The sequence below is a fragment of the Silene latifolia genome, chromosome 8, assembly GCF_048544455.1.
Source record: "Silene latifolia isolate original U9 population chromosome 8, ASM4854445v1, whole genome shotgun sequence".
NCBI classification, from domain to species: Eukaryota; Viridiplantae; Streptophyta; class Magnoliopsida; order Caryophyllales; family Caryophyllaceae; genus Silene; species Silene latifolia.
This window is the reverse complement of record NC_133533.1, coordinates 87716405-87726565: the sequence shown is the minus strand read 5'-3', so window position 1 is coordinate 87726565 and position 10161 is coordinate 87716405. Positions and strand designations below refer to the sequence as shown.

The window sequence follows — 10161 nt, the reverse complement described above, 5'->3', positions numbered from 1 at the left end:
TAATCTCTATTAACACGCATTATGGAATAATGTGTGGTTGGATAAGAAATCAAACGCTATTCAATATGGTTTGAACTTCAATCAAGTTACTTTGAGTTACTTGATCCTTTTGGGGATTTTATCATTTTTGTCTAAATTATTTTTCCACTAAATCGAATCATATGAGATATGAAATGGTAAGGGTACCATGTTTGTAAGTTTTCACAAGAAACAAATGCTCATTTTTCCCTTTTCAATAATCACGAGTACAACGAGTTTGTGGCTCGTGAAGCTGTCTTTCTAAAATACAAGTTTATTTCTAGAAGACAGAGTGGGAGAAATTATTCAAGAGCCACAAAGAATGTTATGTCGCAAGAAACTAGTCTTTCTTGGCTACATGAGACGTTTTTGTGTAAGATGTTGTTTCTTTAAAACCCAGGAGGTTAAAATTCGTCACTTGTTAAAAATGATGAATTCATGCTACTTTTAAGAAAGTAAAGAGATTATAACTTACAAAATAAATCATTTGATTCAAATTGATTACTTTTAGAAAGTAATGAACATATGGCTTACATAAGAGTGTTTAAGTCACAACTCAATACAAGGCTTAGAGCCATGAAAATCCAATATAAAAGGCTTGATTAGTTGCAAAGGGTTTTGCACTAATAAAGAGAGATTTCAAGGTTTGATTGGTTGCAAAGGGTTTTGCACCAGTTGAAATGCTTAAGTCTATTTGGATCTTCTTAGGGATTGTGTTTCATTATTATGAAACACATAACGAGTGAATCTAAAACCCACTTCTTCAATTAGAAGGAATGTATTCAATACATGTCTTGAGTTTTGAAGATTCTTGCAATCCTAAGATAATGTGAAACTCAAGAGAGGATCTTAAGTAGGACATCAATGAGTTGGTATCAACTTTTTGATCATGTGATAAAACATTTCTCGATAAGTCGAGAAGTTGTGTTTATACATGAAGTTTAGTGGGAGTTACGTAAATTTTAATTAGTCTTATATGTGAATGACATATTGATCATCGAGAATGATTTAAAACTTTTGGAGTAATATAGTACATCTTTAATATACGGATTTATGAAGATAAATCCACGTGATATTAATGTCAAATAAGGAATCTTATGATTCATGACTAGTTCAAACGAGTTGAACATATTTGATTGATTCCATTTGCTTCCGCTGCCGAATCAATTAAATAAGAAATGATGTATAACACTTCATATACTTCGAGTATGATGAATTGTTTTTAAAATCGAATTTAAGTAATCTTTACCAAGTAAGCCATAAAGATTACCCTTAAGTGCTTGCAGAAGCATTAAGGAAGTAAAACAAGGTGTTTTTGATGCAATTTTGTGTAAGGCTGTTACACAAGTGACAATTGACAATTGAGATTGCGCATGGTTTCCGACAAAACCATAATCAAAACACATTAGGATGGTTAAGATACCATTGTGGCTATGTTAATTAAGAAGTAGATTTTCTAGAATCGTTCTAGACAATAAAGAACAATGAGAAATATTTACAACGGAAATTGAGTACACTTGCAATCATGAGATGTGCAGGAGGAAGAGTCCCGCATTTCGTGAAAACAAAGTGGGAGCTATTCTTAGGCTAGAGGGCCTATGTCTTGATTGGATCTCGACACGTACTCAGATAGTTTTGTGATGCAAATGTATACATTACAAAGGAAAACGAGTATGTAGTAAGGTTGAATAAAGTACAAGAAATTGATAAAACCTACTAACCAAAGCCTTCTCATAGGCTTAACATGATGAGTCATGTCATTTCAATTGAATTGAAATGAACAACTACATACAAGATCAAATTAGATTATAGAATATGAAATAGTAATCAGGCATTGACTATTCATATGTGATAATCGCATTTGTCGTTCGAGTTTTACTTTAAAACTCTTTTATTATACTTTGTTACATCCAAACGGGTTGTAGAGACAATTGAACCCCGTTAAAGTGAACCCGGATTAACATGGTATTCGCCCATAGTCACTTGTATGAGGTGACGTCTCGAAGTGACTAGAGTGTGATGAGATTGATGGCAAGTTCAAGTGCCATAGAGTCATGTGAGATGACTAGTCGATCACATAGGCAGACTGTTAAGAACACTTTGTCGGGCAGTGACCGCTTATAGAGTTCTGGCAAATTTATATAGCCTGGTCGTGGCGAGAGCTACTATAGTATTCTAATGAGTCGATTCTTTTGACTAAAGACTGTTCACCTAAGATGGCACAGTTTCAGATTAACTTTGATTTGTGTTACTACGACCTTCGTAAATGGGGTCAAATGGGCATATTTTGGGTTATGATGGCTGTGGCTAGTCGAAGGGAATAAGTGCGATAGGAATTGTCCACCCCCTTGTCAGGGTTAAAACAATATCTCAGGGCCACTCGAGGAGTAATGATCTGGAAATGCGTGGCCACGCTCGGAATGTATCCATGGTGGATAAAATCCGGTCAATCAGTTATTCTCCAAATCGAGGAAACCACTCTCGATATGATCACTTGCAAGTACGACCCGAAAGACACCTTGCATTGAGTGGGAGATAGTAATAGGACAAGAGAATTGGTGGCGCACACTTGTCGAGGACAAGTGGGAGATTGTAGGGAAATGTGTCCTCAACAATAGTGCGATCACATGATTTAAATATCCTTATTAAATCTCATTTTAAGAATACATGTGGGATGTAATATTTTACAGTCAACTGGTCCACACATATCGGTAATGATTGGTTGACTAGAGTTTGACATTACTGTCGTGCGACGGTGGTGATCAGTTGATCCCCTTAGGTCATACCTATAGGGAAATACTCTTAATTGATTATTTAATTGATCGTATACCGATACGAGTTAATTAAATTGCTTAAAATTGACGCATGATTTTGTGAGTATAATTTACGTATCTTATTGTAAATATGATTAAATGAGACACGGTCTAAGTAATCGAATTATTTGATTACTTAGATGAAATTATTGTTTACAGAAACAATTGAAACGGAATGAATAAATTATTATAAATACAGAATGTTGTAGTTTATAATTCGGAAACACTTTTGGTACAAGTAATTACGAATTACTAGTCGATTTTGTAAATGACATATTTTATGAGTATGTTGATTTTTAATAAGTTAAAAATACATTACATTGTGACATGTCATGTAACATGTTACATGTGACAAATTGACAAATGACAAAATAAAAAGGACCTCCCATTTTATTGATACATACCGAAATATGGAGGGAGTTAGTGGAAATTGTGTTAATTGTTTAAGTATAAACACAATGATGAAAGCTAACAAGTAGGCATGCAAACCTAAGCTTTTGAGAAGAGCAAAAATAAAAGGTAATGGGCATCCTACCCAAGCCACTTTTTTCGGCCAAAAGGAAAAGAAAGAGGAGAGGTTCTTTTGATTATTCATTCATTCTTTTTCCATCTTATTTTTCTAGTGTAAGAAATGTATTTCTCTCTACAATTTATGATAATGCAAGAGAAATAAAACTCACAATATTACTCCCTCTTGACCGAGATATTCAAGAGGAAAACACAATTTATTTTGTGTCAATTTTATAGTAAAACTAATATTATTACTAGATCTAAATAATGTTGGTTGTTATGAGTGTTCCTTGGGTATATGCTTTTTGGAGAGGTTCTAATTTGAACCTTGTTCATCCATTTGGAGAGCTCAAGAACTAGTAAGGTAGGTGACCTTACTAGTGCCCAAATATCCAAAAATACAATGTAAGAATAATGTTTCTTCCTTATTTTGTTTTATTGTTTGCATGCATAAGATCAATCTTTAATTTTATGACAAATTAAATCTAAACATATATGAGTATGTCAAGTATATAGATCTACTTTTCCTTCAGTCGGGTCCGATTTGACAAGCTTGGCATGAATAGTTTTGAAAATGATTATGGACTAATTGTTTTAAGTCCATTTTGAATGTAATTAGTCGATACTCGTCATCGTACCCGGGTTAAAATCCGGCATGGTATGTAGAACCAAGGATGATTTTGTGTTGGTGACTAATATGTTTGTTTGAAAATGTAAAGAAATGAAATAAAAGGCTTTAAAATACCTCTTAAATGTCATTAACCAAATATTATCACCGAAACACGGATTTAACCGTCATGGTATGAAGAACCAAGGGTGAAAAATGCTTTATGGTTAAAACATGTGAAATGAAATGAAAATGGTTCGAAAATACTTGAAATGGTGAAAACCGATTACAAATATGAAAGTTGATTAAGGGGAAATGACGAGAACAAACACGGTTGATCTCTGGTCTGAGTACCCCATTTAGGCGCGAGCTATTTGGCGACCTAAGGGGCTTCTGCCTCAGACCAAAAATCGGTTTTGGCTCGTTTATTCCATGTTTTGGTTCATGTTATGCATGTTTTAGCATGTTAAAGTCATGAAACAAATGAAAACATAATAAAAGAGGATTTTTACACCCTCATACTTACATGTTTGGTTATGGCGAGTGACCGACGTAAGTGTAACAACTCGTTTGATCGGAAAAAACTCGGTTTAAAACCGTTTTGGTAAGTAAAAGAGTGTTTTAATGTTTAGTGATGGTGTAGTGGTCAAAGTGGTCGGACAAGTGATTTAATGCACGATGACGGTACCAAACAATGTGTAAGGCTCGTGTTTACGATCGGTAGGTCGTAAACACGCGTCGGATTGTGACTTAAGAAGTCGAGTCGAGAATTTTAAGGGAGAAAAGAGGGGGCAGACACTCGCGTAAGTCTCAAATGGGTGGCATTTGAGGGGTATTTATAGGAGAATGAGTGGTTGTGTGAGTTTTGAGCGACGTGGCCACTGGTCGCTCAAAGAGGCGCGAGCCAAATCGCGGCACTTCGAGTTGTGTTGTCACTATCACAACAAACGCAATCATGATTTGTTCTATCCTAGGTTTTGTAGTCACATGTTTGGTACTTGACCATTCATGAATCCGGGAAAACTTAAGGTAGAAGGTTTGAAATGTTTTGGTTTTTGTGTTTGACTCGGTTTGACTCGTTGTTGGAGTCGGGATTTTGAATTTTCGAGTCGGTTTTTGGTCCGGTGTCGGTTTTGACTCTAGTTAGTGTCATCGCGACCCCGTCGTCGTGCATTAAACACTCCAGGTATTTTTGAAATGTTTTGAAATGTTTTATTTTCGAAATCGTTTTAAGTTTTCCGACGTAAAGTTGTACACAAACTGTCGATCAAACGCTGCGATTCCCAAAACATGTTGTAGTCCGATAATCATCGGGTGTTTGTTGGAGTCTCAGCAGATACTGGGTATCTACACATGCAAACGGGGAGCTCTCATGGTCTTGTCAAGATTGAAAGTTATGGTTTCGTCTCCCACTTCTAGAGTAAGCTCTCCGTGCTTCACATCTATCACCGCACCCGCGGTGTGCAAGAAAGGTCTTCCAAGAATGATCGGAATATTGGAGTCTTCTTCCATGTCAACAATGACAAAGTCCACCGGGATGAAGAATTTGCCAATTTTCACGGGAGTGTGATGTTGGTACATTTAAGTTCTCCCATCCCTAGCCTTTTACTAACCGAATACGGCATAACACTCACGCTTGCTCCTAGATCACACAAAGCCTTGTTTATCGTGGTGTCGCCAATGGTACACGGTATTGAGAAGCTTCCCGGGTCTTTAAGTTTAGGAGGTGAACTCCCTTGAAGGATTGCACTACTCACCTTAGTGAAGGCGATAGTTTCAAGTTTCTGTATCGACTTCTTTTTCGTAAGGATGTCCTTCATGTATTTTGCATAGGCCGGCACGTGATTGATTAATTCCGTGAAAGGAATCGAGACTTCCAAGTTCTTGACAATTTCCATTAATTTCCCAAGTTGGTCATCAAATTTGGGCTTAGCTTGACGACTTGGAAAAGGAAGTCTAATCACAATGGGCTCCTTTTCTTTGGCCTTTTCTTCACTTTTCTTTGAAACTTCTTCTTTTGTTGGTTTATTTTCCTTAAAGTTTTGCACAACTCCTTCCTTGTCACTAGCTTCCACAACTTCATCCTCAACTTTCTTCTTTGGTGCTTCATATCTCGTACCACTCCTCAAGTGAATGGCACTAACCGTTTCATGTCTTGGGGGATTACCTTGAGGTGGTAATTGCCCTTTTTGCCTTTCAGAGTTTGAAGATGCTAGTTGGGTTATTTGAGTTTCCAACATTTTTGTGTGGGCTAGGATGTTGTTGATGGTGATGTCTTTTGCTTGACTATCTTTTTGCATTTGAGTGAAAAATTCTTGTTGATTCTTTTGCATTTGGAGGACCGCTTTTTGAACATCAAAACCTTGGTCATTTTGTTGATTGTATGAAGTTTGATTTTGGTAACCTTGGTTTTGGTTGTAAAAGGGTCTTTGATTTTGGTTTCTCATGGGAGGTGAGGTGTATGTTGGTTGAGGGTTTTGAACATTTTGGCTTTTGTATGAGAGATTTGGGTGGAATTTGGTATTTTCATTGTAATAGTTGGAATAAGGGGTACCACTCTTGTATGCTTGAAAAGCATTCACTTGCTCATTTGTTCCCCTACATTCACTTTCGTCATGTCCCAAAGTTCCACAATTCTCACATATCCCACTTGGGATTGATGAAGATGCCGTCATGGCATTGACATGATGCTTTGGTGATTTTGAGGCTTCTTCAAGCTTAGCCATAGCTTTTTCGAATTTCAAATTCATGGTATCGATATGAGCACTAAGTTGAGCACCCAATTGAGTAATAGAGTCCACTTCATGCTTTCCTCCTCTAGTAGCCATGCGAGGTCTACTATATTGTGAATTATGGACCGCCATTTCCTCAATTTTGTTCCAAGTTTGATTATCGTCAACTTCCGTGAACATACCATTTGATCCCATGTTGAGAATGTTTCTTGAGTCTTCATAAAGACCGTTCCAAAATTGTTGAACCAAGAACCACTCGCTAAGTCCATGATGAGGACATGAGCGACAAGTTCCTTTAAATCGCTCCCAAGCTTCATACAAAGATTCTTCATCCCTTTGCTTAAAACCCGTAATTTGAGCTCTTAGCATGTTTGTCTTTTCCGGAGGGTAGAATATTTTGTAGAAAGCTAGAGTCAACTTCTTCCAAGAGTCAATTCCAAGAGTAGCCTTATCAAGGCTTTTCAACCATTGTTTCGCGGTGCCGATTAGAGAAAAAGGAAATAAGACCCATCGAATTTGGTCTTGAGTTACACCGGTTTGTGAAATCGCATCACAATAGTCACAAAAAGCCTCCATATGAGAGTGAGGGTCTTCACTAGGCATCCCCCCAAATTGGCTTCTTTCGACTAATTGGATAAATGCGGATTTAGCAATGAAATTTCCGGTTAAGTTTTGTGGTGTGGGAGTACCATTGGGTAGGTTCTCCTCGGTTGGTACGGAATGTGATGAAAATTTAGGCATTGTGGGTTGATTGTGTGGTTGGTTTTGTGTTGGGTTCTCCTCACCTTCTCTTGCAAAAGGGTTGATGAACTCAATAGTATTTGGTTGAATATCTACAACCTCACTAATACCTCTCAAAGTATTTCAAGCAAGTCTTCTATTGGTTGTCAAAGTCCTTTCGATTTCGTGATCAATGGGTAACAAGTTACCTTGTGATCTTCTAGACATGCAAAATATCAAACAACTCGAAAACAATTAGAACAAACCTTGAGGAGTTTTACTTCCCCAAGGCAAAGAAATACACAACTAATAACAATCTAAGAAAATCAAATCAAGTTAACACCGTCCCCGGCAACGGCGCCATTTTTGGTCGCGCTCAAATGGAGCTTAGATTTCGGTTACTTGTCGTTAGGAGCACCTAGACCAAAACAATATTTATATCTCCACAAACAACTCTACTATTAGTAAAGAGGTAAGTAAAGGTCGGATCCTAAGGGACGAGTATTGATGTAGGATTTTCGATTGCAAGTAGCGGTGTCTAGGGTTGTCACAATTTGGGTTGAGATAAGAAGATCACTAAACTAAATAGGAATAAAAGTAAACAAGCAAGATGATTGAAATGAGATGTAAACAATTGATTAAAAGCACTAGGGTGTCATGGGGTCATAGGGGATTCATGGGAATTGATCATACAAACATATTCTCAAATTATAAGCAAGCAATTATTGTTGTGATGGATCGAGTTGGTTTATATCTTACAATCCTAGGAAGGTTTGGGTCCCGGAGCCGAATCGATTAGATTGTACAACACCTACAAGTCGACTTAATCCGCCTTACTCAACTATATGCATGGTCTAATGAGACTCGAGTTGGTTTATGTCTTACAAGTCTCATTGAAAAGGTAAGTGATGGTTGTAAATACAAGGATTCATAGGCTTAGCATTTCATCAAACATAACATGTGCATAAGTTGAGATCACAACAAGCAAGCAAATAAATTATGAAAACATATTAGATTAAGCATGAATCATCCCCCATGTTGGTTTCCCCTAATTACCCATTAACCTTAGTTAAGGAAACTACTCACTCATTATCATGGTAAACATGCTAGCAAGGTTGTCAATCATACTAACAAAGCAAAACATGATGAATAAATGAAGATAATTAACAATAATTAAAAAGAGATTAAGAGAATTATACCTACTAATGATTCCAAAATAAAGCAAAGAATAATAGAAGTACTTGATGATTGATGGAAGGTTGTCAATCTCCCAATAAACCCAAATAATCTTCAATTACCCAAAATAAAGGATGAACAAAAGAGAAATTAAGGAGATGAGATTTGTATTAAGACTTGATTAGAAGTTGATTACAAGATTAAAAAGAGATTAGAATGATATAAACTACACTAAAGATTGATAAGAAGAACATGTTTAGCTAATTAGACTAATGGGGTAGTTATAGTGGGGATTAGGTACACACATTAGGGTTTACTAAGGGCTTAAATGACGATTAAGTCCTTGAGGAATCGCTCCTCTCTGAGGAGATGCCGGTCTTTCTTTTTGCCGGTCTTTCATAAATATGCGCATCTTTCACGGAGGGAGGAAGAACACGTTTTGGCTGTAACATAATCCGAGCGTCCAAGGTGTCGGGACGAGCGGATTGGGAGGCTTCTGGACGAGCGGATTGAGGGGAAGATGCTCGGATTGAGGTGTGGTTGGACGGGCGTCTTCTTGGCAAAGACGCTCGGATTTTTCACGTGTTAGACGGGCGTCTTCTTGGCAAAGACGCTCGGATTCTTCACGTGTTGGACGAGCGTCTTCTTGGTTGGACGAGCGGATCTCGTCACAGCCTTTCCCTTCTTCTTTTATTCCTCTTTTCTTCCAATAATCCTCCGGGATTTAGTCGGGGATGCAAGGATTTCATCATTGCCCATCTACTATAATATGTACAAAGGCCTTCTAGTCTTGTCTTCTCTTTGATGCTTGGTCATTGGACTCGATCAATTTAGCTCTATTTTGCCATGAAAATGCAAGGTTTGCACTCCTCTCCTACCAAGGAAACAAATCCTCAAAGAATATGCAAAATAAAGGACTAAAGATAGTAAATGACCCAAATATGCACTAAAAAGCATAGGAACGAGGCTAATTCGGGGACTAAATGTGCTCAAATAATGGTCACATCAACACTCATCACTAAAAACAAGGGGGGGCATTCTTAAGCAACAGCTGTGTAAGTGGTTTAGCAATTTTTGAAAAATCCTTGATGAATCGGCGATAAAAGCCAGCTGTGTAAGTGGTTTAACATTAACAGGAGGGGGCAGTTGCTGAATCACTTCCACCTTTGCTTTATCCACCTCGATGCCCCTATCAGAAACTAAGTGCCCTAAGACAACTCCATCGTTGACCATAAAGTGGCACTTCTCCTAGTTAAGCACAAGATTAACCTTAATGTAGCGCTGCAACACTTTATCAAGGTTAGACAGACAATTATCAAAATCACTCCCATAGACGCTAAAATCGTTCATAAAGACCTCCATAGTAGACTCTATATACTCAGAAAATATCTCCATCATGCACCTTTGAAAGGTGGCAGGGGCATTACACAAACCAAAAGGCATTCTACGATAAGCAAAAACACCTTGAGGACAAGTAAAATTAGTCTTTTCCTGATCATCCGGATGAATAGGGATCTGAAAGAAACCTGAGTATCCATCTAAATAACAGAAAAACTTATAAGAGGCTAACCTTTCTACCATCTGA

At 37.5% G+C, this 10161-nt stretch overlaps 1 non-coding gene across 1 annotated transcript; it reads left to right on the top strand.

The window, feature by feature from the left end:
* Positions 1 to 6942: 6942 nt before the first annotated feature.
* Positions 6943 to 7049, top strand: LOC141597604 (small nucleolar RNA R71). Its single transcript, XR_012522831.1, has one exon. It is a non-coding gene; the product is annotated as a small nucleolar RNA R71 (small nucleolar RNA).
* The last annotated feature ends 3112 nt before the right edge of the window (positions 7050 to 10161 follow it).